This window comes from Tamandua tetradactyla, chromosome 14, assembly GCF_023851605.1.
Source record: "Tamandua tetradactyla isolate mTamTet1 chromosome 14, mTamTet1.pri, whole genome shotgun sequence".
NCBI classification, from domain to species: domain Eukaryota; kingdom Metazoa; phylum Chordata; class Mammalia; order Pilosa; family Myrmecophagidae; genus Tamandua; species Tamandua tetradactyla.
Window position 1 is genome coordinate 10,313,367 of NC_135340.1, and position 27,989 is coordinate 10,341,355.

Here is a 27,989-nt window from a genome sequence, read left to right on the forward strand (position 1 = left end):
TTCTGAGGCTAGAAGGCTTGCTTCCCCCTGGTTGGATGCTTTTTGGCTGACCTGCAAGGCTTTAGCTCTTTGGTGCTGCCTTCCATGGTACTGTCCCCTATTTTCTCTCCCAGGTGCCGCTGACCTCTGGCTTCCAGCCCCTCTGTCATGGTTAGGGACAGGTGTCAACTTGGCCAAGTTGTGGTACCTGTTCATCTGATTGGGCAAGTGCTGGCCTGTCTGTTGCAATGAGGACATTTCATAGGATTAGGTCATGATCACGTCAGCTACATCCACAGCTGATTCCATTTGTAATCAGCCAAAGGGGAGTGTCTTCTGCAATTAGTGATCCTAAATCCAATCATGGGAAGCCTTTTAAGGAGGACTCAGAGGAGACAGGTTCCATTCCTGCTTTGGCTGGTGAACCTCTCCTGTGGAGTTCGTCCAGGCCATCCATCGGAGTCATTGGCTTCGCAGCCTGCCCTGTGGATTTTGGACTCTGCATTCCTACGGTCACGTGAGACACTTTCATAAATTTTATATTTGCAAGTGTTCCCTATTGATTCTGTTTCTCTAGAGAACCCTAACTAATACACCCTCCCTATTGTTTTCTCTTCCTAATGCCCTCAGCCACAGGGTTAGGACCCATCCTGATTCAGTTGGTGCCTTCTTAATTAAAAATAGTATCTGCAAGAAATCCTATTACAATCAATTCACTTCTGCAGGAATGAAACCAAGATTAAGAACATATTTTTCTGGAGTATAAAATTCAAGAAAAACGCCATCCCTAAGTGAACTTTCTTTTTTATAGAAACGTAACATTAGCCCTCTGAAAAATTGGTACTAAAGCACAGATGAAACTCTCTGCCTTCATCCCCTTTCCAACTATTTCAAATTATTTTGATACTGGTTCATTTCTGCCTTCTTAGTAACACCTTTTTTAGTGCCTGAATGTGTGTGTGTGTGTGTGTGTGTGTGTGTATGTGTGTGTGTATGTGTGTGCTTAATCAGGGATAAAGATTTATTTCAGCCAGAAGACCTAAATTGGTTTTAACAATCGTGAGTTCCTAAAGAGCCAGAAAAGAACATAAAGAAACAAAGGAGCACAGACATTTATAAAGAGGGAAGACAAGAAAACTTTAAAAACTGAGAAAAATGGAAGAAATGAAGGAAGGGAACTATTCATTATCAGCACTGACCAACTTAGGTTCACCCTTCAGGCCTTATTATAGCTCTACTGGGTAGCAAGTCTTCTTTTACTATTAAATTCAAGTAAGGAATCCCACTTATTTGATACCATAAAATTTTTAATTGCACGTGATGTATATCACAATTTATTGTTGGTGTCCATTTACTTGTTTTTCTAATCTCCTATGCAATTGTAAGGTAAGCATATCACTCTAAAAAATAGCAGTAATAATATATTTTATAATATATAAAGCTTCATATATATGCCATGTATATATCTTAGATTTTTACACAAATTACAATCCAAAAAGATTTATGTTACTTAAATCCTCACAATGACCCTTGAAGGTAGGCAATATTATTGTTTCTTCATCATTAAAGAAAGGGAGGTAAATAGAGATTAAAAAGCTTATTGAGGACAGTTAGCAAGTGATAAACCCAGGATTCACCCACAGAAAATTAGATACTGTGCCAGTTTGAAAGTACTATGCTTCGATCATCATCCAATCTTTTTGGGCAGCAGTTTCTTTTAATCCTGACTTGATGCTGTAGGTTGGAAACTTCTGATTAGAAATGTGACACACAATTGTGGGTATGACCATGCGATTAGATAGAGCTTATAGAGAGACAATTTGATTAGTTTACTGGAATCCTTTAAAGGAGGAAACATTTTGGAGGGAAACTACAGAGCCATCAGAACAACAGAGCTGACAGAGAGGGAGCCGACAGAGCCCAGAGCTGACACACATGCTGACATTTGGATGTTTGGAGATTCTTGGGCCCCAGCAGACATCGCAATGTGATGTTAAAAAAGCCAGAACCTGAAGAGAGCCAAGGGAAGCCAAGAGATGAAGGCCAGTCCTGGAGAAGCAAAATGAGGACGCCCCCCCGCCCCCCACCACCACACACAGAAACAGAGGCTGAAAGCAACAGAGCCCAGGAGCAAGGGACCAGCAGATGCCAGCCCTGTGACTACCCAGCTCATAGAGGTGTTCCTGACCCTTCAGCCTTCCTTGAATTAAGGTATCTACTCCTGGATGCCTTAGTTTGGACAATTTTATAGGCTTAGAACTGTAAACTTGTAACTTATTAAATGTCCATTATAAAAAAGCCATTCCAATTCTGGTATATTGGGTTCCAGTGTCTCACAAACAAATACAGGTACTTTTTCTAACCATTATATATTATTAATTTAACCCAAGCCTTAGCACAGGTGCTTGGCACATGATATGTGTTTAATAGATTTTGCTAAAAAAATAATTGCTCTACTTTTTAAAGCATAAAACCATATGGAAACTACATTTTATATTTTCAGATAAGTTCGTGTTGTATTATAAATCTTGACTATTTTCTCTATTAGCAAAATGCCATCAAAAATTAAAAAATATTATCTCTCTATTAAATGTATGTTTAAATGCTTTCTGTTTATCTTGCTAATTATTTAAACTAGAGAGTAAGAATATCAGAATACCATCCTGTATAGATTTCAAAAAAGAGAAATAAAATCGCAATATGCTTAAAAGCCTGTCCTTCCATGTGATAATCCATAAATCTATTAAATAATTATTAACTGAATCCCTAATATAAAACAGACATTATGTTAAACTTTGGTGGAATAATAATAAATTAAAAAGCACAATCTTTCCCTCATGAAACTCATAGACTAGTGACATAAATTAGCATCCAAAAATAAGAAGGTATGCATGTAATTGCAAACCCTGATAATGTCTGAAGGGGAGAGATTACTAAGACTTCATACCGCAGGAAAGTTTGCCTATGTTGTGATACCGTGGAGATTCTGAGTTAGGAGGAAGTGATAAGAACAAGAGTAACTGAATGTAGTCTAGAATGAATTTGGAGAGAAACCTGGAACATGGAACTAAGAGTCATAAGGTCTGTGTTAATTGTTTAGACCAGTTTTCTAAAAAAATGCAGAAGAGAATTGGTGGAATTTAGACAGGGAGTGGCATGGTCAAATTTGCACTTTTTAAATTCACCATTCTTGCTCTATGGTGGATAATTTATAAGACTAGAATATTCAATATGACTGAAATCTATTAGGCATCTATTGTCAAGCCCAGGAGAGAAATTATGTAATTGTTAAATGTACTGAAATTTTACTGTCATGCAAATACTAAACATACAGTTTCATTTAATTCTCAAAATAATCCCATTATTAATCCCACTTTTCTATATGAGAAAACTGAAACACAGAGGTTATGCAATTTGCCCGAGGACAATTTAGGCATCATACAATGCTATCTCCTTCAGAGCATCTTGCCCCAAAGTTTTAACAGTGAATTTATAAAGAAGGAATTATGTGAGAAATGTTTAGGAGGTATAATATGACAGACTAAGCAGTGGATTGATTTGGGAGAAGTGGAGCGGTAGGGAGAAGTGAAGAGGATGGCGCCTAGGTTTCTGGTCTATGCAACTAGATATGGATGATCTTAGTCACCAAGAAGAAGAACCAATCGTGAAGAGGAGGTTTAAGTTTCAGTTTTAGACACGTTGCCTTTAGGTGATTTTGAGATGGTCAAGATGACATGTCATGTGGAAACTGGCACAAAGTTCTGTAACTCAGAGGAGACGGTGGGGCTGAAAATCCATATTTGTGTCATCATTTGTTGGGTGGGATAGCCAATGGCAAAGACGAGATTCCCCTGATGATTTTAAAGTAGAGCTCTATGCTATAAATGGGTTCCGAGGAAAATTGGCTAGAATTATAGGAAAAGCCCGTGGGATTCCAGACAAAGAGTATATCAATTTAGAAGAATTAGCCAAGTGTGTGGAATGATGGCAACGACTCATGTAAAAAGAGCTCTTTCAGTGGAGCAGTACAGACAGAAGGCAAGATAACTTGAGGAATGAGTGTCGGGTAAAGAAAAGGACACAGAAAACCTTGGGAATATTTAGGTAAACAGAATGGTCAGAATAGCAGTAAAATGGGGGAGTTGACTTAATGGAGCATGCTTGATTTATTGTTTTAGTGAAAAAGAGATTCTCTGTATTTATATTTTAAATAGGAAGCATCAAGAAGCCAAGAGGTTGAGGACATAAGAACTTCAGGAAACTCAACAATGTGCAAATTATGACAGAATTAGAGACAGTGTGAATTAAAGACAGTTCCTATGAAGAGGGATGGCTCCTTGATTGTAATAGCATTAAACAATAACCATGTCTGTGTTTAAAATACAGAACTAATCAAAGCAAGTTTTATTCTGATCTGAGCAATTAGGGTAGGAGAGTATTTTGTTTCCTAAGTATTAACCACACTTTGTAGCCTAACCAAGCTAACATATTTGAACAAATAGTAAAGATAACTCTACACTTGCAGAATTATTTTCTTGCTGATACAGAAGACTAGCCTAAAGGGACATGTGAAAAGTCAGTGTTTAAAGGAAAAGAATAGAATTTTTTGGTGCAATATAAGATGATAAGACTCCATAGCATATAACTAGCCTACGTGATTTTTTTAAGACCAAATTCAAGCCCCACTAATTTCCATTGCAGTAATTAAACAACATACTTGGAAATAAATTATTTTAAGCAACCAGGTTTCTTTTCCCAAAGAAATGAGCAGTGACTTCGATCCAGAGATACGATACACAGACTGAGCATTTCTTGCATTGGGCCCTTGCTTAGGAGAATGAAGTGTGCGCTATTAGTGCCATACTTGCTTTCTTATGCTTTCGTTTGTTTGTTTTTTGTTTGATTATTCATTTATTTATTGCTTTATAACACCCATATACATTACCCTCTTTTCTTCATGTAAGAGTCTGGTATTGAGGATTATTTATTTGACTCCTGAAGGCAGGCTAGGAAGGATTAGAATGAATATATCCAGTAATTCATCATGCTGCTTAAAAATCAGTTCAGCAACAGTTTGTCTTAGGGAGAGTGGTGCCAAAGCTTATTCAACAACAGATTTGCTACCCTAAAATGAGAAACCCATGTATTTTTGCAGGATGAAAGCATGAAGAAAGGGGGTGGGAGGCTCTGAGTACTGCATATATACCAGCACTAAAACAGGATCATGAAGGTTCTTATATGATGAGCACAATATATAATGGAACCTACTCTACCAAACTTTAAACTTCTCCTCAATTTTATACATATTTTCGATCTGATGACATTGCAAATGATAAGTTAACAAAATGATTTTAAATGGAAAATATGTAACTTAAATATATTATTTTAGTCAAATATATATCAATGCACATTTTCAGTATGGTATTTATTTAGAGTCAATGGATTTTCTTTAAATATGTGTTACATAATAATAGTAATGTGCAAAATTTCTACAGAAAACACACTTAAATAAATCTTATTTTCATTTTTTTTACTTCTTTATAGTGCCCAATCAATTAAATGAACTTCCAAAATGATTTGCTTATAGAATTATTATATTTTAGCTTGTTTTCCAATTAGATATCTGTTCTATAATACTAATTAGAAAGATTTTTTCCCAAATTTTTCTAATGATTTCGACAGTATTTTTTTCAGAAATGCATTTTTTCTTTTCTAAATTATAATTTATGAACTAATATATAACATGTTTTTGTAGTGTTTAATTAAATGTCTATGACTATTGAAACTAAAACACCAATTTTGTAGCAGACATTTAGAAAATGTATACCTTAGTTGATGGAATTAGAAGAAATTAGGAAAACTATGAATTAGTTTCCCTGATGTGGGCCTTTGTGTTTCAGGAAAATTACTCAGTATATTTAAACAAGAGATTAGAATGACAATCTAATAAATAAAATTACATAGAAGTTATATTCTTCCACACATTAGCAACCAAATTTATTAACAATAAATATTATGCAAATCTGAAAAAAGTACATAAATTAAGAAAGGAAAGTATTGCTAATTTTTATTGACAACTAAACTCATACATTTTTCGGACATGAACACAATATGCATTTTCATTGGAATAAAATAATTAAAGCACTGACAATATCAATTGCAAATAATAAGATAAAGTATACTCAGATTTCTATGTACGTTTGATGTCTTTTCGCCTCAAAGAAAACAAGGACTTCATCCCCTGTCTTAGTTTGTCAGGCTGCTATGTGAAATACCACATAATGGATTGGCTTAAACAACAAGAATTTATTGTCTCTCTGTTTCAGAGGCTAGAGGGCTGGCCTCTTCCCCCGGGGAGTGTGATCCAGTACTGGCTCACAGCAAACCCTGGGCATCTTTGGCTTGTCTCTGCTTCCTGATACAAAGGAAAGAAATAATGTCCCCTTCTTCCTCTTTCTGGTTCCTGCAGACTTTCCCCTGCCTTCTGTGGCCTTCTCTGACTAGGTCTAAACTTCTCCGCTTACAAAAGGACACCAGTAGCCCAGACTGAGGCTCCCTGTCATTCACTTGGGCCACACCTTAACTAAGACAGACTTCTCAAGAGATCCTATTTGCTGTGGACTCTCACAGGAAGACAGATCCAAACATTCTAACTTGGTGTACATGGTTCAATCTACTATTAAAAGCTATCTAAATTTCCTAAACCATATGGAAGGATGTAAAGGCATCATTGTTCTTCAAAGTATTACTAGTTTTTCTGTTTAGGAAATATGTTTTTTTTTAAGTGAAGGAAAAGAAGGCATATATATATTATGATGTGATCACAGCAATGAGTACATTGTATTTTTAAAGTATTCACCATATTAAACAAAAGTGAATGTTTGACAGAATTGCTAAATATATGCACTGATATATCTTAAAGTTATTAAAACGCTGAATAGGATTTTGACATAACACTATGCAAAAGGTATTTAAATGGGTTGGAACGTGAATACTGTCAGGATGACTGACTGGAAATTGGCTTAATGTTTAATGATAAAAGGCAACTTGTCAAATTTATGAGAAAGCCTCCAATGAATGACATAGAATCTGTAATATTTTCAGAATAATTAAATTTTTCATGTGATACAAAAGAGAATAAACAAAATAGTAATTATAAATGAATTTAAAATGTTCAACTTTATGTTTAGGTAGAGAACCATATCCTAAAAATAAAAAAAAGCATAAATATTTGGATATATTTAAGTTTATATCATTTAATTTGTGCTTATCTCTTCTTCCTTTCTCTTATTCTCAGACATTTGCAAGTATTAGGTCAGTCATCTATCAATTTAAATTTTCATTAAAATGTAATAAGGTGAAAGTAGATTTTAAAGGAGATTATTAGATTAACCTCACAATCTATGGTTCTAACCATAAATAAGAACTTTGTTTAAAAAACTTGTAATTTTAGCCTTCTGCTATTTGTTTTGTAGAAGTGGGTAGAAGAAACTTATCACAGAGAAAAGATGTTATTGTAAACATAAGATTATATTTATAAAATATACTATAATCAAATATTTTCAAATGGTTATTACATCTAAAATCTATGGCTATTTCTAAGGAGATATACCACAAGGATAAATATGTCCTCAAGACTTACTATTAGCAAAGGAGTAAATATAATTATTTATTAAGTAAAAAGACCATGTCTTCTATTTTTCTTATTTTTTCTTTCTATTTTAAAAAAAATGTTAGTATAGAAATGTCTATTGCATAGATTTTTTTGAAGGTTTTGTTTTCTTTTACTTCTCTATTTCTTTCTCTTGACTTTCTATTTGATCATTTCTATATAATGTTATTATATACTTCTTGGTACTTAATTAATTTATATATTAATGTTATTATATACTTCTTTGTACTTTGTTCATTTATTTTGATGGACTTTTATTGAATTCTTCTATGAACAATTTATATATTTGCTTTCAATATGGTATTTATAAAGAAATGTATTTAGGACCTCAGTCCTTATCTCTAATTACTATTCTGATTGTATCTTTTATGCTTTGTTATACACAGTGCTATCATTCAGTTTTAAATGTTTTATAATTTATAGTGTGAGTTCCTTTCTAATGCTTGCTATTTTGATTACACTTTTAAAGCTTCAAACAAATTTATAATTCATATTTTATATCTACACCATTTTTTAAAATAGCATGCATCATACCAATAGAACTGATTTTTAAAAATTTATTGAGATTTATTTGTTTTATACTGTCAAATTAATGAAAGTTTATGTGTAAATAAAATGTACTTTATTAATTATATGTAAAGTTATTTCTATACATACATATACATACATATTTTTAAAATTTTTTCCCATTATTTTTATCTCTGATATTTTTATTTTAAAATATGAAGGTTTTGGTTAATATGTCTGTAGAGAGTTCAGTTCATTGACATTTAGTGTAATAAACATAAATCTTTAACTAGTCATATTTTATGATTTACTAATATGTTTAATTTTCTTTATTTTATCTTTTCTTTCTTTTTGCTGTTTTCATAAAGTTTTAAATTATTATTTTATCCTTTTTGTTAATTTGAGAACTCAGTGATAGCCAGGACAGAGTTAGAGCAAGCCTAAAATTTATTCGTTCTCTTTACCTTGGATGAAGAAGGAAAAAATGACCCAGATACATCTCTTTATAAATACATTAATAGCCAAGGCTCTTATAAAATACTAATGATATTTACTAGAAGAAAGATGATTTTTTTTTATCCATGAATTGCTTGTAGCAGTATATAACTGGTTGCTCCAAGAATCATTTAAAATCTCTTTTAAAAACCTCTAAAATCCTTGTTCTTAAAAAACAAAACAAAACTGTAATTTATGAATTGATGGAATTATAGCTGTTTGGAGAATGAGGAAAATCATATAAACTGTATAATTAATGGAAGATGAAATGAATTGACGCATAACTGTTTAGTTTCCTAGGCTGCTCCAAACAAATACCATAAAATAGGTAAGTTGAGACAATGGGAATTTATTAGCTTAAAGTTTTGAGATTCAAAAAATGTTCAAACCAAGGGAAGCATCATCAAGGTAATACTTTCTTCCTGAATACCAACTGCTGGCAATCCTGGGGTCCTCAGTCATTCATGAGTGTTCTAATATAATTTTGCTAGATTTCACATCTTATGATCCCTTCAAAATATTTCAATATCCATTATTCCATTAATATGTATTCCATTTGACCTTCCTCCCATCAATTTTATGAATTGCATAAATGGGCAGTTATTTCTAGTACCTCTGTATTTGCAAAAACCAAGGTGGTAGTATGTCTCTGATCAGAGCAATGGTTGATAGAAATTAGAAATACAGCTTCTAATCATATGAGTTTATCAAAACAAAAACCGTGGATCCTGGTTTTGAGAGATGAAATTCCGGTGTCTCTAGGTCTTCTGGGGTGTTTTAGTGGCATTCTTTCTCTAACTAATGAGTTTGAGAGGTAATTATTTTGATAGAAAGCTGCTACACAAGTTTATTGGGGTCAGCAGGGACTAAAAGGTCTTACCCAGAACACGGAGGGTAAATTAAGCCTTCTATCAGCCTTGGAAAGATTTCTGCATATTAAGCACTTTTAGGGAAAAATAAAATGTTTTCTTGACAGAAGTTTGGCAGTAAAATAAGCAGATTTTATTTGCTGCAAATTTCGAGAAGGAATAAGTTTTGAATATTTAAATATTTTTACTAGCCTTGAGACTCTGCAGGATCTGGGGATAAGATAATATGGAATTTAGGTTGAATGTCTGAAGACCGGGAAATTCAGTTGTTGCCCTACATAGGTTTTGAGCATGTGTTTTTGCCTTCCTTAAAGACCACCAATTTCTGTCCAGCAGCTTTAAAATATGGCAAATATCTTGATAGGAAGACTGGTTATAAGGTTGAAGCAGGTGAATTCAGTATAGCTGTAATGTCTCCTAAGTGTTGATATTTGGGAACATTATTTTGACTCATCAAAGTGTGTAACCAATCTCTCCTTCCTCCACTGCAGCGCCGGAAATCAATAAATGTCCCGTAGCGAAAGCTACCCAAGTGTCTTGGCCTCTTTGTGTCTCTCATATGTCAGAATAGCTCTAAGTGACTGCCAACATTATTTTCAGTTTCTCTTTTTAACAATAGAGGTCTCCTTTGTGGGGGATATCTAAACCTCAATTTCTGCACAGAATCAACAGGTCTCCAGGAGAACAAAAAAATACCGCACCTTTGTATGGTTTTCCTATCTGACATTTTTCTTCATCTAGTCCTACTTGCTTCTCTATTGACTCCAAATATGTATTTTGTAATTTAAGTGGCTTTTCTATTGTTTCTGTGGGATCATAGGCCTGAATTGATTGATTGTAACCTGTTTAAAAACAGAAGCCTCTTTTTGTTGCAATAGTTCAAATTTTCAAACCAACACCATCCCGCCCACTTTCCTAGGACCCCCACCTTTACTTGCTGGCAAAAGTTTCTGCTTCCTCTTTTTTTAGAAAACCCTTCTACTGATGTTAATTAATGACAGACTTGCTTGACTTGGAAATAAGTCCCTGCTTCTCCTTCCCCAAGAGAGTGAGTTAAGGCTGGTTCTGACTACTGGAGAATGCAGAAAGTGAAGAAAACTTGACCTAAAGTGAACTATATCTAATTATAATACTAAAACTCACACACAATTATCATGCTAAGCCACCATTTTTGATCATGCAATACATGACCAAGCATGATTTTTCTCTGTGCATGTTCAACTAAATCCTGTCCCCAACTTACCTCACATCATATCACTCTATGTCATTTCATCCCATTTCCTTAAGCCAATCACCTCCAAACCATATACAAATCCCAAACCCCTTCCTCTCAGGCAGACAGATTAGAGCTTGCCTCCTGTCTTCTTGCTGAGCAGCTTCACAATGAACTGTTTTCTTCAAGTCCTAGTGTCACAACATTGACTCCTGTGCACATTAGGCAAAGAGGCCACTAGCTCTGAAACAATTTCCTTTTCTGCATCTCTGGACCTTTACACATACTGCCCATATTAACTTAAATCTCCTCTTCACATCAATCATTCAAACTCATTTATTTAGACCCCACAGTTTTAAGTATCTTAGATTCCTAACAGTGAAAACATTAACATAAATTTACCGTTTCAACTTGACAAAGGACACGTGTGGATGTTTGAAGCTGTACGGACCCTAGAAAAACATGTACTTAGTTATATTCCATTCATGTGGGTATGAACCCATTGTAAGTAAGACTTTTGGTAAGTTTATTTCAGTTTAAAGCTGTTGCCAGCCCAATCAGGATGGACCTTAATCCTCTTACTGGAGTCCTTTGTATGTAGAATGGATACAGAGATGAGAGAGGGAAAGCTCTGTTGGAAAGTCTTCCCGTGAGAGAGGAAGCCCTGATAGGAAGCAAAAGTGAACGAAATCTGGCCTTGCCATGTAGCAGAAGCAAGATCACTGATGGCCAGCCCCAGAATGACGCAGTCTATGGGGAGCAAGTGTCATCTTCTGATGCCTCAGTTTAAACATTTTCTCAGCCTCGAAACTGAGCGAATGAATTCTTATTGTTCAAGCTGCATCGTTCCATGGTATTTGTCTGAGCAGCCCAGACAACTAAAACCACACGCTGGGTAAAAATGGATGAGGTAAAATTTGCATAAGTTTTAGTCTTAAAGAAGAAAGGGAAGAAAGAATGTCATCAACCATTAGCAAAATGTTGGAATACCTGAGGCGGAGGTGGTGGCCCACTGTCCGCTTCCGCTTTCATCTGCTCTAATTTAGCCAGTTTCTTTCTTCCATAGAGGCTTCTGACAAGGCTGCAGATGATACCGATTCCTTAAAAGCTATTTCTCTGCACCTGCTTTACAGTTGTTAGCTTGAATGTATTGTCGGTGCGTTTTTATCCCTTTGAAAAATAAAAGCTCTTATTTTATATTCATCGTGTTGCCTCTGCTGAAGTGTGCCTGCATCCGTTCCGAGCTGCTGTTCCTCCAAAATGCACAAGTTCTCTCTTTCTTTTGAAAACTAATTTTTAAGTTCACACTTGTCCTTAATATTTACAGTTGTCATTTCTTTTTCATTTACAGCTTAAGGTTCATAAAAGAAGATGCTTATTTGTTTGCGATACTATATTTTTCAGATAAAATACATAACTTGGGGACTCCGAAATATTGCACTTGAGAAATGCTGAGTAACAGAGAGCAGACGAGGAGTGTTTGTCAGGTACGTGTGCATGTTTCTATGTGCACGCATGCACCTGTGTGTGTGAATGCAGTGCAATCCGTGATAGTAAGCTGGGTGGCATTTCTGCACTTGCCGGATATTATCTGGTGCACAATTCATAGTTAACATAAAAAAGCGTGCAAAAAATAATGCAATTTCATGTCTCTTATAACTTTGTTTCCCTTACACATGTAAAAAAAATACATTACAGATGTGTATTACAACAGGGCTAAATTTTATTATGTTTCAACCACAGAATGTGCTGAGATTTTGTCTATCCAATTTTTCCAGTTTATTATTACTGAAGAGGATATACCTTTAATAATTCATCACAAGGTTGCTTTTAATCTTGTTAATTTATTTTTTTTTCTTTTTGAGTCAGAGGATACAATAACCCAAAACTAGTTTTCTCAAAATCTCTCTTATAGTTTGTTTGTGGTGGTTGGTTTTCACCAATATTTACCACTAGAGTCTTTCATAGCAAATACATGAATTGAGATAAGATAAATATTATAAGAAAAGCATTTTGAAATTTCTGATCAACCAGATCACATTGAAAATTTTATTTGCATAAAAATAATAAAAAATAATGCACTCTTTTCTAGGGGCTTGGTGGTAGTATTTTCAACTGTAAGCCATCGGCACTGCTGGATGCATTCTATGGCTGAGGCAGCAAAGGAAACGCTAATATTTGGCAATAACATATAGATAGTCTCTGCACACACACTAAAAATGAACAAAGAGCTTTGATCTGGATTAAGTGAATTTTTCAACTCTGTATTGAAGGTATAATTATATAAAGGCTCCCTCATGGATCAGGATTTTTAAAAAGTAATCAACCAAATGTGTCTGGTGGAAAATCCACAATTAAACCCAAAAGGAATAATACACAACAGTTTCCCTCCAACTGCTGCTAAAAAATGAACAGGAAAAATGACAGATTTCTCTATTTGAGAATACCATGGTATGCTTGGACAGCATAGAAAGATGAAGAAGTTCAAGAATGAATTGACTGGTTTAGTAAATGGTAGGGCACGTTTTTTTCTTAAAGAATAGAAGTAAAACTTTCAGAAGATTTTTTTCATTTATATACAATATATACACACATATGATATGTGTGTATATACGTATTATATACATACATACATAACTGGTATATATGTATTTGTATATGCAATATTCAGAGAGAGAAGTTCTCCCTTATTTCATATATTAATATATGGATCTGACTCCATATATTACTAATTAAACTTATTATTACTCAAGCAATTTATTCATATTTGTCACAAATTTTAGACAACTAAGAAATATTTCATTTGCCTATGTGATGTTTTCTAAGTAATGTGTTTCAAGATCAACATTGTGCAATAAAAATATGAGGCACATTCCACATGCAATTTAAATTTCTCTAGCATTCACATGAAAATAAAAGAAAGAGATATAATTAATTTTATTAATATATTTTATCTACCCGGTTAGAGTCAATATATTTTTATTTTAACCTGTAATCAATGTAAAAATGTATGAATTTTACATTAATTTTTCTCACTGTTTCCATTATCTAATAAGTATTTTATATTGATGACACATTTCTGTTTTAACTTAACGGGAATTTTGAAATATCGAGCTGTAACTGAGGTTTTGTCTAGTTTTGTCAAGCAGAACATTTCTATCCATTTTTTATTTATGTACTTGGAACTTCTGCTGTTAGGTAAACAAATATTTAGGATTGTTGTGTCATCTTGGTAGTTGACTCTTTTATCATTAAGAATGTATGCTCTTTATGCCTAGAAATATTCTTTGATTTGAAATCTATGCACTCTGGTATTAATAGAGACACTCCAGATTTCTTTAGTTAGTGTTAGCATCCTTTTACTTTTAACCTATTTATGTTTTTACATTTATAGAAGATTATTTAAGGCAGCAACTATTGAGGTTTGCATTTTATCCAACCTAACTCTGTCTTTGTCAGAGCTTTTACCATTTGCATTTAATGTGATTGTTGATATGATTAAGTTTAACTCTACCATTTTGTTCATTTTCTATTCATCCTTTTGTTATTCCTTTATCCCTGCATATTTTGTTTGCTTTTTTAGAGATTTCATTTTATTTGTTGTTTTGTTATTTTGGAGGCTTTGTTAGCATTAATAATACACATCAATGCTATAAAAGTGTATTCAGTTATTTCGCATTCTAATTTCAAGTGATATCTTATATATCATACAGTTTAATAAGCCTAAGAAAATTGTCCTTCTGTTTCCTCCCTATGAACCTTTCTTCTGTTGTTGTGACACATATATTATAAATCCAGTCATACACTGTTAGATATACGTGATCTTTTAAAGATATTTAATAAGAAGAAAAAATGTATTTAACCATATAGTTACTATTTCTGATGTTTTCCTTTCATTTATGTAGATCCATATTCACATTTGTTATCCTTTTCCTTCTACTAAAAGGACTTCCTTTAACATTTGTTATAGAACAAGTCTTCTAGTGATTAATTCTTTCAACTTTTGTTGTGTCTAAAAATGTATTGATTCCATCTCTGTTTACAGGGGAAAGAAATTTAGGATGACAGTTTTGTTTGTTTTTTTCCGTACTGTAGAAATGTTACCCCATTGTCTTCTAGCTTGTGTGTTTCAGGTGAGAAATCTTCTGTTACCCTTACCTTTATTTTTCTGTGTATAATGTGTCATTTTGATGCCCAGATAATTTCAAGATTTTCTCTTTATCACTGTTTTGAAAAATTGGATGGTGCCTTGGTGTAGTTTTCGTCATATATTTTTTGCTTGAGGTTGTTAGCTTTCTTTGATATGTGAAATTATAGTTTCCATCAAATTTGTAAACATTTGGCCATTGTTTTTTTTAACTGTTTTACTTCATGTTATGACATATATACAAAGCATAGAAACAAAAGAGCAATAGTTTTCAAAGTACTCTTCAACAAATGGTTACAGGGCAGATCCTAGAGTTTGTCATGGGCTACCATAAGATCCTCTCAGATATTTCCTTCTAGCTGCCCCAGAACACAGGAGGCTAGACAGGTTAAAATTTTTTTCATCATCACAATTGACTTTCTTTTTATTTTTTCATGTGTGAAAAACAACATATATACATATATATACAAAACATATATACAAAAGAACAATACTATATATACATACATAATATATATATATATATATACATAGTAATATATACAACATATATACAAAAGAACAATAAATTTCAAAGCACAGTGTCACAATTAATTGTAGAACATATTTCAGAGTTTGACATGGGTTATAGTTTCACAATTTTAGGTTTTTGCTTTGAGCTTCTCTAAGATACTGGAAACTAAAAGAGATACCACTTTAATGATACAGCAATCATATTCATTTATTAAAACTTATCTTGTCTGTATAACTCCACCATCACCTTTGATCTTTCCATCCCTCTCTTTAGGGGTGTTTGGGCTATGGTGATTCTAACTTTTTTATGTTGGAAGGGTCTGTCACTAATATGGGGTAACGGAATAGGACTATGTGATGTTCTGGAGAGACTGGGCTAGGTTTCAGGATTTATCTGGACCAGGGACCCATGTGGAGGTTGGAGGTTTCTGGAAAGTTACTCTAGTGCATGGAACCCTTGTGGAATCTCATATATTGACTAAGTGTTCTTTAGGATTGGCTGGAATGGTCCTGGTTGTGGTTAGCAAGGTCTAACTGAAGCTTGCGGAAGAGCAGCCTCCAGAGTAGCCTCTCAACTCTTTTTGAACTCTTTCTCTGCCACTGATACTTTATTAGTTACACTTCTTTTCACCCTTTTGGTCAGGATGGAACCATTGATATCATGATGCCAGGGCCAGATTCATCCCTGGGAGTCATCTCCCACATTGCCAGGGAGACTTTCACCCCGGGATGTCATGTCCCGCTTCGGGAGGAGAGCAATGATTTCACTTGCAGAGTTGGGCTGTCATTGCTTTTCAAAGCATTTCTCACTACCCACTTGCTTCCATATTCTTTGAGGAATCCAATTACATACTTAATTATTTGAAGTTGTCCTCCAATTCGTTCATGCTTTATAAAAATGTTTAGTTCTTTTTTCTTTCTGTATTTCATTTTAGATCATTTCCAGTGCTGTGTCTATAGATGTCTGTATTTAGATCATTTCTATTGATGGATACTTTCTATTGAAGGATTCACTGATCTTTTCTTCTGCAATATCTTCTTCTGCAATATTCATTTTTCTAGCTTAAGAATCAAGAAACTATAGCCACAAGCCAAACTTAGACTATATTTTTGTGAATAAAGTTCTACTAAAACACAACCATATCCTTTCATTTATATATTATTTGTGACTGATTTCACATTGCAGTTACAGTAGAAGCTGAATGGCCCATGAAACCTAAAAAATCTAAAATATTTACTCTGTGGCCTTTTATAAAAGGTGTTTCTTGAATCCTACTCTAGCTAATTGAACATGTAGAATACTGTTATACTAGTTGTTTTAATGCCCTTTTCTACCAATTGTATAATTTTTGCAATTTGGGGGTCAATTTTGATTAATTTTTCTCCTCATTATGGATTGTATTTTCCTGCATCTTTGAATGCCTCATACTTATTTATTGAATACCAGATATTGTGTTTTTACCTTGTAGAGTCCTGTACAATTTTGCCTTCCTTAAAATATTCTTGAACGCTCTGTTCTTGGACATGGTTAAGTATTTGGAAAGAGACTGATCTCTTCAGGTCTGTATTTTAAGCTTTTGTATATACTAAATAAAGAAACACATAGAATATACTTCAAAATATATTAAAATTAATGATATATATTTAATAGTATCAGAGACATATTTATTTTAGGGTTAATTTTTCCCACAATTGAGGCAAGAATCACAGTGCTCTAACTGAGGCACCCTAATCACAAACTTGACCAGCCTTAATGTTGGAATCAGGCATGTTCCAGGCCCTACATGGGCTCCAGGGACTGGACCTTTATTCCTGCTTTGTGTCTTTCCTCTGCATCCTCACATGCATATTATGGTCAAAAGTCATACTCAAAGGGGGATTCTCAAGGAGACCCTCTTCAGATCCCTGAAGTCCTCGTTATGTCCATCTTCATCCTCTTCTTTGAACTTTGCCCTACAAATTCTATGCATGTTTGCACTTCAGGATCACAGCGGTTGCCAGGCTCCATCATGGTTCACCTCTCCTTGACCATGTCCTCCAATGGTAGGGCTCATGTTCCTTCCTGTCTTTCATTCAGTCTTTTATTTCCTAATATTCAATGTCTTGAATACCTATTTAAGAATATATTTTGCTTAATTTTTTCTTTTTTTATAAATTTGCTTAATTTTTAAATATTTCAAGTGGGAAGGAAAACTCGGTCCTTTGGGCTCCATCTTGACTGGAATTGGTAATCATTTCCCATTGCTTCCTGATGTCTCAAGTGGTGTAATCTAAAGAATTAAGAGGAAAAAAACAATAATACCCTTCCTACATATTTCCGAAACTCTCTCATATTTGACACTCACCTGTTCGAATTAGGTTATTAGCCATAGAGCAGAATATTGCAGACTCTCAAATACTTATTTTGACTTCTCCCATTTTAGATTTCTTCTATCTTATCAGGAAGACAATTATCAAATCAACTTCCACAGTAGCAATTCTAAAATTTTCTCCTTGATGGATAGCATTATTCCCAAATTTGGTGGTTTTATGCAGGTTTTGCCTTTTATATTATTTTGGTTACTTCAAAGTTAATTTAGAAAAGAGCTAGGTGTATCCCTAGCTTAACTTTATATATTTTCAGGAAAACATAAAAATTTCAGTGGAAGTATGTTCAAGAGACATAATTAGTGTATCAGTATTACCTAATCTTCAACATACATTTATAGTATGTTTACTATATATAGTAAAATGCTTGTTTGTTAATGATAAATGAAATTTGCATTTTAATAACATCTATTTATTTTCTTACTGAAAAGCAATGTGCATTAAAGACAAAAATGTGAAGGGAATTAGCCATCATTATCAATACATTCTTTTCTCATGATGGGATCTAATTTTTCTGCAAAAGGCAGCTTTTAAAACTTTGTTTAAATTTATTTTAAAAAGAACATTTGTGATACAAATTTTGTCCTGAAGATAATTTGTCACAGATTATAAATGGCCAGAAATTACAGATTTATAATGGCAATGCTGAAACAGCCTTATTGGCATTGTTAGAAAATGTGTCACCATAACAGGACAAACAAGGAATGAATCACAGTTACATGCAGGTAAATGCAAAAACATTATGAATTTTTGTATTCTCAAAAGATGAATGAATATCTGTAATCCTTGTTAAATTACACTATAGATTGACTTATTTATTATAGTTGTCTCTATAACATGTTCAGTTTTTTGAAAAACTAAAAGATTGTCACATGTTCTAATCATAACTCAGTTGTGGTTTGTTGTGGGTTATTTATTCTGGTAATTAGTCATTCCTGAATTGATTTGTCAATAATTATATACCCTTTGCCATCACAGTGGAAGAGTAAATACCTTTAAAATTTAATACATGATTGCAAAGTATTATATCTTCCAAAAACTCTTACGTACATGTAAAGTTGTTCAAAACTAATATTAGTTGGAAAATTTAACCATTTTACAACTCTTATTATCTTTATAAATATATATTGCAGCTCCTTAACATTATATGCTTTTTAAATAACTGCTTAAAACATTACTTTTTCGTAAAATGCATACTGATATTACTTGTTTATACAATTCATAGTATGCATTTTTCTTTGGATTTTCCACACTTATTTGATGGTAAAAACATTGGATTTCTAATCATAAACACATGTTGTGCTAACATTCAATTTCTGATGGTTAAATATAGAAAGTCAAATATCCTAAGGGGAAAATACATTACTAATAACTGAAGGAATATTAGTTAGATAAATCAGGATTCAGTGGACTTATTAGTTTATATTTTCCAAAAAAGACATTTGTCTCAAGAGTAGCATTTATAAACTAAAACATTATCTGCTAAGTATCTGGAAGGAAACAGACAACAAAATAAAAATGATTTAATTTCAGAGAGGGAACTGTTTATATAGGTGCTGGCAGTATAAAGGAAACAGACAAGGAGATAAAACATCAGGGGAAAAAAGTGTGGGAAGCTGTTACCATCCCCAAAGACAGGAGAAGAGTCAATAAAGCCCTGGAGAGAGCTGAAGCAAGGACAAGCTGTATCTATTACTAATTAGACCCTAGAAGTTGATTATATCATTGAATTTGATGGTCAAAAAAAATCCTATAAAGTAGAAACTAAAAATCTCCCCCTTTTCAGATTTGTAAACTTCAATATAGAGAACTGTAATGATTTCTCTGGCCAAACTACTTGGAATTTGCAGAAACAAAATTTGAAACCAGGTCATCTGGCTTCAAAGACTGCCTGGTTATCTACTGTGAGCTATCCAATTGGCTAAAATTGATGAGGGATGGGAGCCACAATTTTTGTTACAAAAAAGTTAAAGGTTTTAGAATAAAATAATTGTAAAATAGACATTTTTATTATTTTCAATTTATTGTTAATATGCTCTTTGTATGTGATGTTAGTTGCCTGAAAAATTTTAAATGATGCAACATTTTTTAACTTTATAAGGTTATGCTTCATTTCAAATGAGTCTAATTAAGTAACAATATTTTTAATGACAATCATTGACAAATTATTTACCAAATCAGTCTGCAAAGGTTATGACAAGGAAAATGAGAGTTGTTTTAATTTTTTTTCTTTTAAATAGGGCATAATCTCAAATCACTTTTGCTTGTGAAGTGTAGGAATGAGCATAATAGTCTGTTAGCTCCTTGCTTTTATACTGCAAATTACTCATTTTTTAAAAGACAGTTTAGATGAGAGATTCCATTTAGAGCTTTTTACTATAAAATAGTAAAAGATGCCTATTCAAAAAAATCTTCTGAGACATTAAATATCTCTCTAAATCCCTTTGTTGTGTATTGTAAAGTTCTCTCTCTCTCTTTTTTTTTTTTTTTGCTTATTTTGGGAAATGATTTTTAGCACGTTTAGAAAAATGTGACTTAATGATTTAAAAAACATTCAAAATAAGCTGTTACTAGGAAGCTGGGAGTAAAATGCTACAAACTATTATTTATCCTTTCAAATATTCCTATTGTTGTGTAAAGACTTATTACTAGCTTTTAAATATCTTTTTTTTTAATCTGAGACTTGTGTTTAATGAATACACAAATATATGTAAGGATTGCATGGTTTTATTTATGTCTGTTTAGTTATATTAAATGACTTTGAAGTTTCCACTGATATTTCATGGCACTAAGAACCTTTCTGAGTATGATATTTGCTCGGGATTATAGATGTATCCAGATTCTTTTGGTTTCAGTGATACTACATAATCACTTTAGGGTCCTCTTTTGTTTTTTGCTTTTTCTGTTTGTTTTCTCCTACCACCCTGTTCACTCTTCAGTGTCTTTGAAAATTTCAATAGCTTTTTCACACTGAGCACTGTAACAAGGCAGGGATGGGGGGAGGCATTAACACTATGTGTGGAATAGAGTGTCCAGAAACAATGATAAAACTCATTAAAGTTGCCCTGTTATTTATTAACCATGTGCCTACAATTCAATCATACCACACCCCCCCAAAAAAAAATACAACAAAATTTGTTGGTCATTTAAACTTGGTGCAGTTACTCTTGGGATAAATGTATGCCTCAGTTGATATATATATATATATATATATATATATATATATATATGTGTGTGTGTGTGTGTGTGTGTGTGTATATATACACACACACACAAACTCTGGAAATAGATATATGTGTATGGTATTCATATATTCAGATTAACAAAATCATTATATGTCCTTTAATAAACATTGACATTGTATAATGCATTCTAAATGGAATTAATTTTGGGAAAGCTCAGAATATAGTCAACTTCTTGAACACAGTGACTTATCTCAGTATATATTTCTCATAATAGTTAGGAATTGCTGGAACAATCAGAATGGTCCCACCCAGCAATATTGAATGAGGACTAAAGGACATGGCTTTTCTAGGGTGTGTAACAGATTCAAACTGGCAGACCATGTAATCAATCACCAAGAGTGTCAATTCAGTCTTCTAATGACCATCTTCTAATGTCAAGACCATCTCCATCCCTACAGCCTCACTGCTATTTCTTTATTTAAGCCAATCCAATATATATTTTTAAATTACCTCACTTCTTTAAAATACTCCTTTCCACTCCTTGAATCATACTTGGCTGCCTTTCATCCCTTATCCTGTAAGAATGATTTTTCTGTAATTCAAACAGCATTATTCAACTTTTCATTATCCTCAAAATAAACTCATAATTCCTCTATATAGCATAGAGGTTTCAAAATTAATGTGGCCATCTCATCCTTTCATTTCTTCACTTACCAATTCTACAGACTCAAGCCAAATGGAATTATACTCAACTATTCAAGCATTTAATTCTTTTTTATAACCATATTCACTTTATTTCAAACATTGTCTTCCATTCCTTCTTTTATCTGCCTAACATCTATTTATACTGAAGCTTTCATCGACACATTACCTCTTTCAAAATCATTTATCAACTCTTAAGAACAATTATGTTCTTTTCCTGTTTCCATCCTTCCTAATACCCTGTACTCCTTTCACCACCTCTAGGTACAGGCTTCCTGCTAGTAGGATGTTTAATTGCTAGGCCTACTTTTGTTCACAAGAAAGGACAATATAATGAGCTGATGTTTTGATTAACTTTATTTTCCATAATCACACTGAAATTTAAAACAATAATCGTTCATTATTTTTCATAATTCTGTGTGTCTTTCTGGCAGTTCTCCTGCTAATTTGACCTGCATTTATTTATGCACAACCTGGGTACAGGGTTTATCTTGGAAAGCAAGAGGGCAGGAGGGCAGGAATTCTCTTTCCATGTATTTCTGATCGGTTTCTTTCCAACAAAAGTGAAAGCACAAGCTGAAGGCCTAGCCTTGGGAGTTGCATATCATTTCTATTGGTTAAGACAAGTTACAAGCCCAACTCGTTATAAGGGATGTGGAAATATACTTTTCAACTCGATGAGTAAAACAGAATAGTTGATGGAAACAGGTGTGCAAACTAGGATAAGAGGAATCTGTGGCTATATTTATGTCCATACTCTCCAATTCACTTTAACCTCTTTTTTAATATATAATGGGTTAGATGTTAATATGTCTAGGCTTATGTTGATCAAAGCTCTAGGCATGCCATATCAGTAGTTAATCTAGTTTTCTTTATTTCCTACCAAGGATAACACCTAGCGTTAAAATCTACATCGCGACCCAAACATAGACTCCTGATTTTCTTCTTTAATGATGCATTTTCTTTCAGTTTCACAAAGATGATTAGGTGAACAGTATTGATTTGTATTCCTTTTCCATAGTGTTGACTTATTGCTGGACAGCCAGAGAATAAATTTCCTATTTCCTCTTGCATCCAGGTGAGCTTATGGTATTTAAATTTTGTCAAAGAAATTAAGGCATAAGAAATGCATGTTCCTTCTAAGCCTGGACCATTAAAAATTCCTTGGAATTTCCTGTTATTTCATCTCTCATCTGTGGCAGATGAGACCCTAAAAGATATTTGTCTAAATGGATGTTATTGTGCATCTATAAATAATACAACAGCGCAAAATCTTCCCAATGAATCATTCCCACTGCCAAATAAAGTCATAAACATATGAAAAACACTTATTTTTTTATGGAGAAAATGAAATTTCTGGGACTATCTGTTATTTCAGCTAATATTTAGTTTAACTGATATAAAGGTCTCCACTCTCTTCAAATAGTGTAATATTAGTTAAATGGGTTCCAGAAAAATATAGTGATCCGGTCAGGGGTGTTTTAATCATGTGTTTGGCAAACACAGTGTGGAACAATATAAATAATAGGCAAAAGTAATGCCACAGTGGGATATTGAGGACTAATACTATTCTCAGCACAATCACGTCAAAGATTTTTATATATGTAATACACACATCAGTATAAGTATGGAAGACAAATGTGTCTATCAATTTCTTAATTGGAAAGAGAAGACCCACACCTAAGCAATTGCACTGTAATCACAGTGGAATTCCACTCAATGCCTTTGGCTCAAGTGGGTTAGGGGTGATTAATTATATGGTGGGATATAGAGAATTTGGGGGAGTGGTGCTTCTATAATGTATAGTTATCTCTAAATTATTATGCTTGCCAGAAAGTAGGCAAACACTTAACAAGTAGCTAAAATAGTCTCTAGCATTGTTGATAAATCCATCAACAATCTAGAAACAGTACCTCTTATTTTGTGTATAGAAAACTGAAGCAGAGTGATATATAATATAATTAATAATGAAAAAAATGGAGTACATAGTTGAGCATGAAATATTTTAAAGGATAAATATTAGGTGCTATGTGGTTAAAATATTAACAAAGCATGAAGCCATATCAGTTCAGACAGTGTGCTAATGTAATGGACATTGTTATGCTGAGCTCCTAAATGAAAACAGCTATTTCAGTGAAAGAAATAGTCCCGTTTAGCTAAGCTTAAAATAGCCACAACAGCCAAGAAATGAAGTATTTTATAACCCTGATGAAATTATCTGTAGTGATGATCTAGTGACGATCACTCCCTAAAATGGAATCTTCAGTCAAAGTAAAACAACATTGAAACTTACTCTTTTTTTGTTCTATTGGACTTAAAATTTTGAACTAGATTCCTGAAGGACATATGCAATTTCTGTCAAATCCCTGCATGACTTTTAAAACTGAACAACTATACGTCCTTTTGTAAAAATCAGAAAATAAGAAAGAAAAGTTGAACAAAGAAAATGTTTCAGCAGTTAATAGAAGAAATCAAGTCTGGACAGAAAATATTCCTGAGAGATAAATAGCATTAAGTTAATAACTATACAAACTATTTTCAACATATATTTAGTAGTCATTATTTTCCCAATTTTCTACAACAAATATGTATGCTATAATTAAGGGTATATGATGAGAAGCGTTTCAGAAAAAAGAGAATAAAGATAATTGATTAACTTCTTGGTAAGTTTGGTTCTACTTAATGGCATTTTGCTGTAGGCCATTTGGTCAGGATGATAGACATCACCTGTGAGAATTATTTGAATGATTAACCTATTGAATATATTGTGTTTTGAAATTTGGACTGTATCTTGAAAATATTGATGTGGTCTTTTCTCATAAAAATATTATAGGGTATTGAATGACAAAATTTAAAACATTGAAATCATAGGATAGAAAGTTAAACTGTAATGATATGCAAAATTATGACAAAAAATCCTATGTGTTAAAGCATTTATTGAATAATACTGACTATTCTGTAATGGAAATTGTTTTGAACTGGAGTCATTAGGAAAGCCTTACTAATAAGATTGTGCTTGAATTAACATTTGAACACTGGATAGGAAATGCTTAGGGGTACTTGTGAAGGTCAGATTTCAACTGGTGAAATCAGCCCACTATTATTCCCATATCTAGTTGGCAAACAAATACTTGGGCAAAAACTTGATAGTATCTTTTAAAAATCTTAAAAGGTTTCATGTCCATTAACTAGGAATCAAGTTCTATGAAATGAATTTAGGAGGATAAAACAGCACTAATTCAAGTTTTGGAGAAGTAATTTCTAGTTGTGACTTTGCTAATAAATATGTGATTTTTAAAGATTTTTTTTAGCATCTTTTAGCCTCATTTCCTTCAATAGAAAAATGAATTCATCAGACATATAAGATAAAAGGTACTTTTGAGGACTTACAGGAGGTACCATATAAAATATTAAGTAAGATAGAATATCCATTGTGGATTAGAACTAGAATATTGTTGCAGCCACAGTACTATTACCTTTTAAAAATAGATATCAATGAAATTTATAATCTATAATTATGAAAATCAGATATCATATATATATGGCTGACAGTATAATCTTGGAATCTCTAGGAGGTATGTTTTAAATTTTAATTTTCATTATTTTTCAAAGTTAACCTCACAAGTAAATATTTCAGAATAATATGAAAAATGTATGCTTCCAATTATGGATAAATTTCATGATGAGGCAAGATCAAGTTCAAGTTGTTTTTACTTCCTCTTTATCAATCAACTTGCATTTAAATTTATTAGTGTATTTCTAAAGTCTCAGTAAATTAGCCCTAATATTGTGTCTACAATAAAATAGAAATCAAGATAAAAAAAGAATTGGCCGTATGGAGAACACTGGACACTTTGATGAAATAAATTCTAGGTAGGGCTCTTTCACATATTGGACCACCTGCTTCTACCCTTGATATTTCTTTCTATCCACTGTTCAGTCTACTTAGATTCATCTCCCTTACATAAAGCCCTTTCTGATTTATATTATAGGTTCTTGTCCCCATAATGTCCTCAAATTAAGGAAGGGAGCAATGCAAATTTATTTTTAATAACTTGTCTGTCAAACTGAATTATACGAAGTCAAAAGAAAAAGTGTTTTTTCCCTATCCTTTCTCCTCAGATGGTTGGAAAATCTAATTTAAGTAACATTAGTCTTTTACAAATTTCATTGTGAGATGTATCCTGATTGTTGATTATCAACTTAAGATCAGTTTGTGCCCTTCCACTCCCCCACCATACATCAGAAGGGAGAATCAAGGGGACTCTCTTTCACAGCATCCCTTGAAAGCCCAGTTCTGGGTTAGATAATGAGAGGTATTCACAAGTGATTTGGAAAGTGGAAGAGAAGAAATCAGCAATATCTGGAAGCCATTGGAAGGCTGCAGTTTGGAGGTTTTCAGAAATTTCCCACCATATGTTATTGACTATTTTTTCTTATTTTTAAATGTTAACCAATTTAATAGCTAATAGCTCATTTTTAATTTATTTTATACAAGGTGGAATATGTCTATACATTTTTTTAACTTATATGATTCTGAAATGGAACTTTTTATATATTTATTCTTGAGTAGTATTTATCATTTGCAAATATCCTGCAAATGTTCTTTGACCATTTAAATTGTACTTAACTATTTTCCCATTTTTTTCTGCAAATTTGCATTTATTAATATATATCTCACCTCAGTTCAGCTCTTGATAAAACTGGAGCAGCTAGCATGGCAGTAGATTTAGTACATTGCACTTATAGAAAAGTATAAAACCTGAAGACTCCACTTTTGGGAGGTGCTAGACGAGTCAGGGGGCGTTCTGGAGGGTGCCAGGAGATCATTTGGATGAATTTATGGGTACTGCGGGGTATTTCACCAGGGAAAGCCTAGCTCAGTCCTAGGGGCACTATCAATGGGTGGGAACGAAACCTTTGGAGGGGTTTTTCATCTATGACAATAGGTTTAGGAAAAGGCTGCCCAAAGCTGCAGGCATTCTTGGAGATTACTAGGAGATTGTATCTATATACTTTGCAGTTCAGATTGGGTCTGTGGACCCCTCTCTTTAACCCCTGACTCCCTGAAAGAGCTGCTCCAGGGGTGAATTTAGAAATCCAAAACAGGGACTGGAGAAAGTCCAGGTAGCAGTTCCCTCACCACTGCTCCACCCATCTATAGTTGGACAAGACTGGTCCTCATTTGTTTGGCACATTTATCTATCCATGCTCTCACCATTTCCAGGGAGAATGTGTCCTGCTTTCCATCACCTGGATCCATCATCTTCGAACAATTCTCCAAAAGCCTTGATCTACTGATGGAAAATTTTCTTTTTTTTTAAAATCAGGGTTAAAAAAATTAATTAACTACATATGGGTTTCTACATTTCAAGGTATTTTAGGTGTGCAGTTTGTTATCCTCATCCAAAATCAAGCATCCCAAGTTTCAATAATATAAGATTCTAGGACTTTAATACTGTTGACTATATTTTTGAAATTAGTTTTTAAATTTATATATGTCCAATTTACTGTGTTTGTAAATTGACAGTTCATAATTGAACCCTTTATCCAGGGAACATATAAAAAAATGCTGAACAGTAAGAGATTCCTTGTTCAATTTTCTAGGTATTTACAATAATGTATTCCAACTCAAACCATCATATCACCTAGTGAAATAAGTGGGTTAATTTATCCATTTCAATCTAATCTTAAAGCCATTATCCTAATATCATTGAGAAAACCAGATAAGGTATACCCATGAACAGTTTTCTGTTCAGTTAATACTACTGCCAATTTTACAGTTCGTAGTTCAAAGTTATTTCTGTGTAAGCAGAACTTTTATTAATTGAATTTAATAAGCCATCCCACATGCACACACTTGCATATAAGATGATAATTCCAAGTGGATTTCACTTTGACAAGGTCCACTGCGCTCTACTCTATAAAGAACTGTGGCACAACAGAGCTACCATGTGGGCCGTCCTTTAAACTAAGTTAATAGCGATATTGTTCTAACACAGCTATGAAAACATTAGCTTCCTGATGAATGTCTTAAATATTAAATTACTTGGGTTTTGATTAATTCAAAAGTGTTATTAAAACATACCTAAACTCCTTATTAAATCCAATCAAGACTGATTCAGAAGAACCGAGAGGGTAAACATAATTACAATCAGTGCACTACCAAGAATATCAACTTAAAATGTTTGGCATAGTTAATTTATCCTTTTTTTTTGCACAGACAGGCACCGGGAATCGAACCCAGGTCTCCGAGAAAGCAGGTGAGAAAACTGCCACTGCGCCACCATCACCTGCCCTAATTTATCTTTTAATATGAGTAATAAACCCTTCTACTATT

The 27,989-nt window shown here is 33.3% G+C and overlaps 1 long non-coding RNA gene across 1 annotated transcript; it reads left to right on the forward strand.

The window, feature by feature from the left end:
• LOC143654796 (uncharacterized) lies at positions 1 to 27,979 on the forward strand. Its single transcript, XR_013161963.1, has 3 exons — positions 1 to 87; positions 12,140 to 12,222; positions 27,873 to 27,979. It is a non-coding gene; the product is annotated as an uncharacterized LOC143654796 (long non-coding RNA).
• The last annotated feature ends 10 nt before the right edge of the window (positions 27,980 to 27,989 follow it).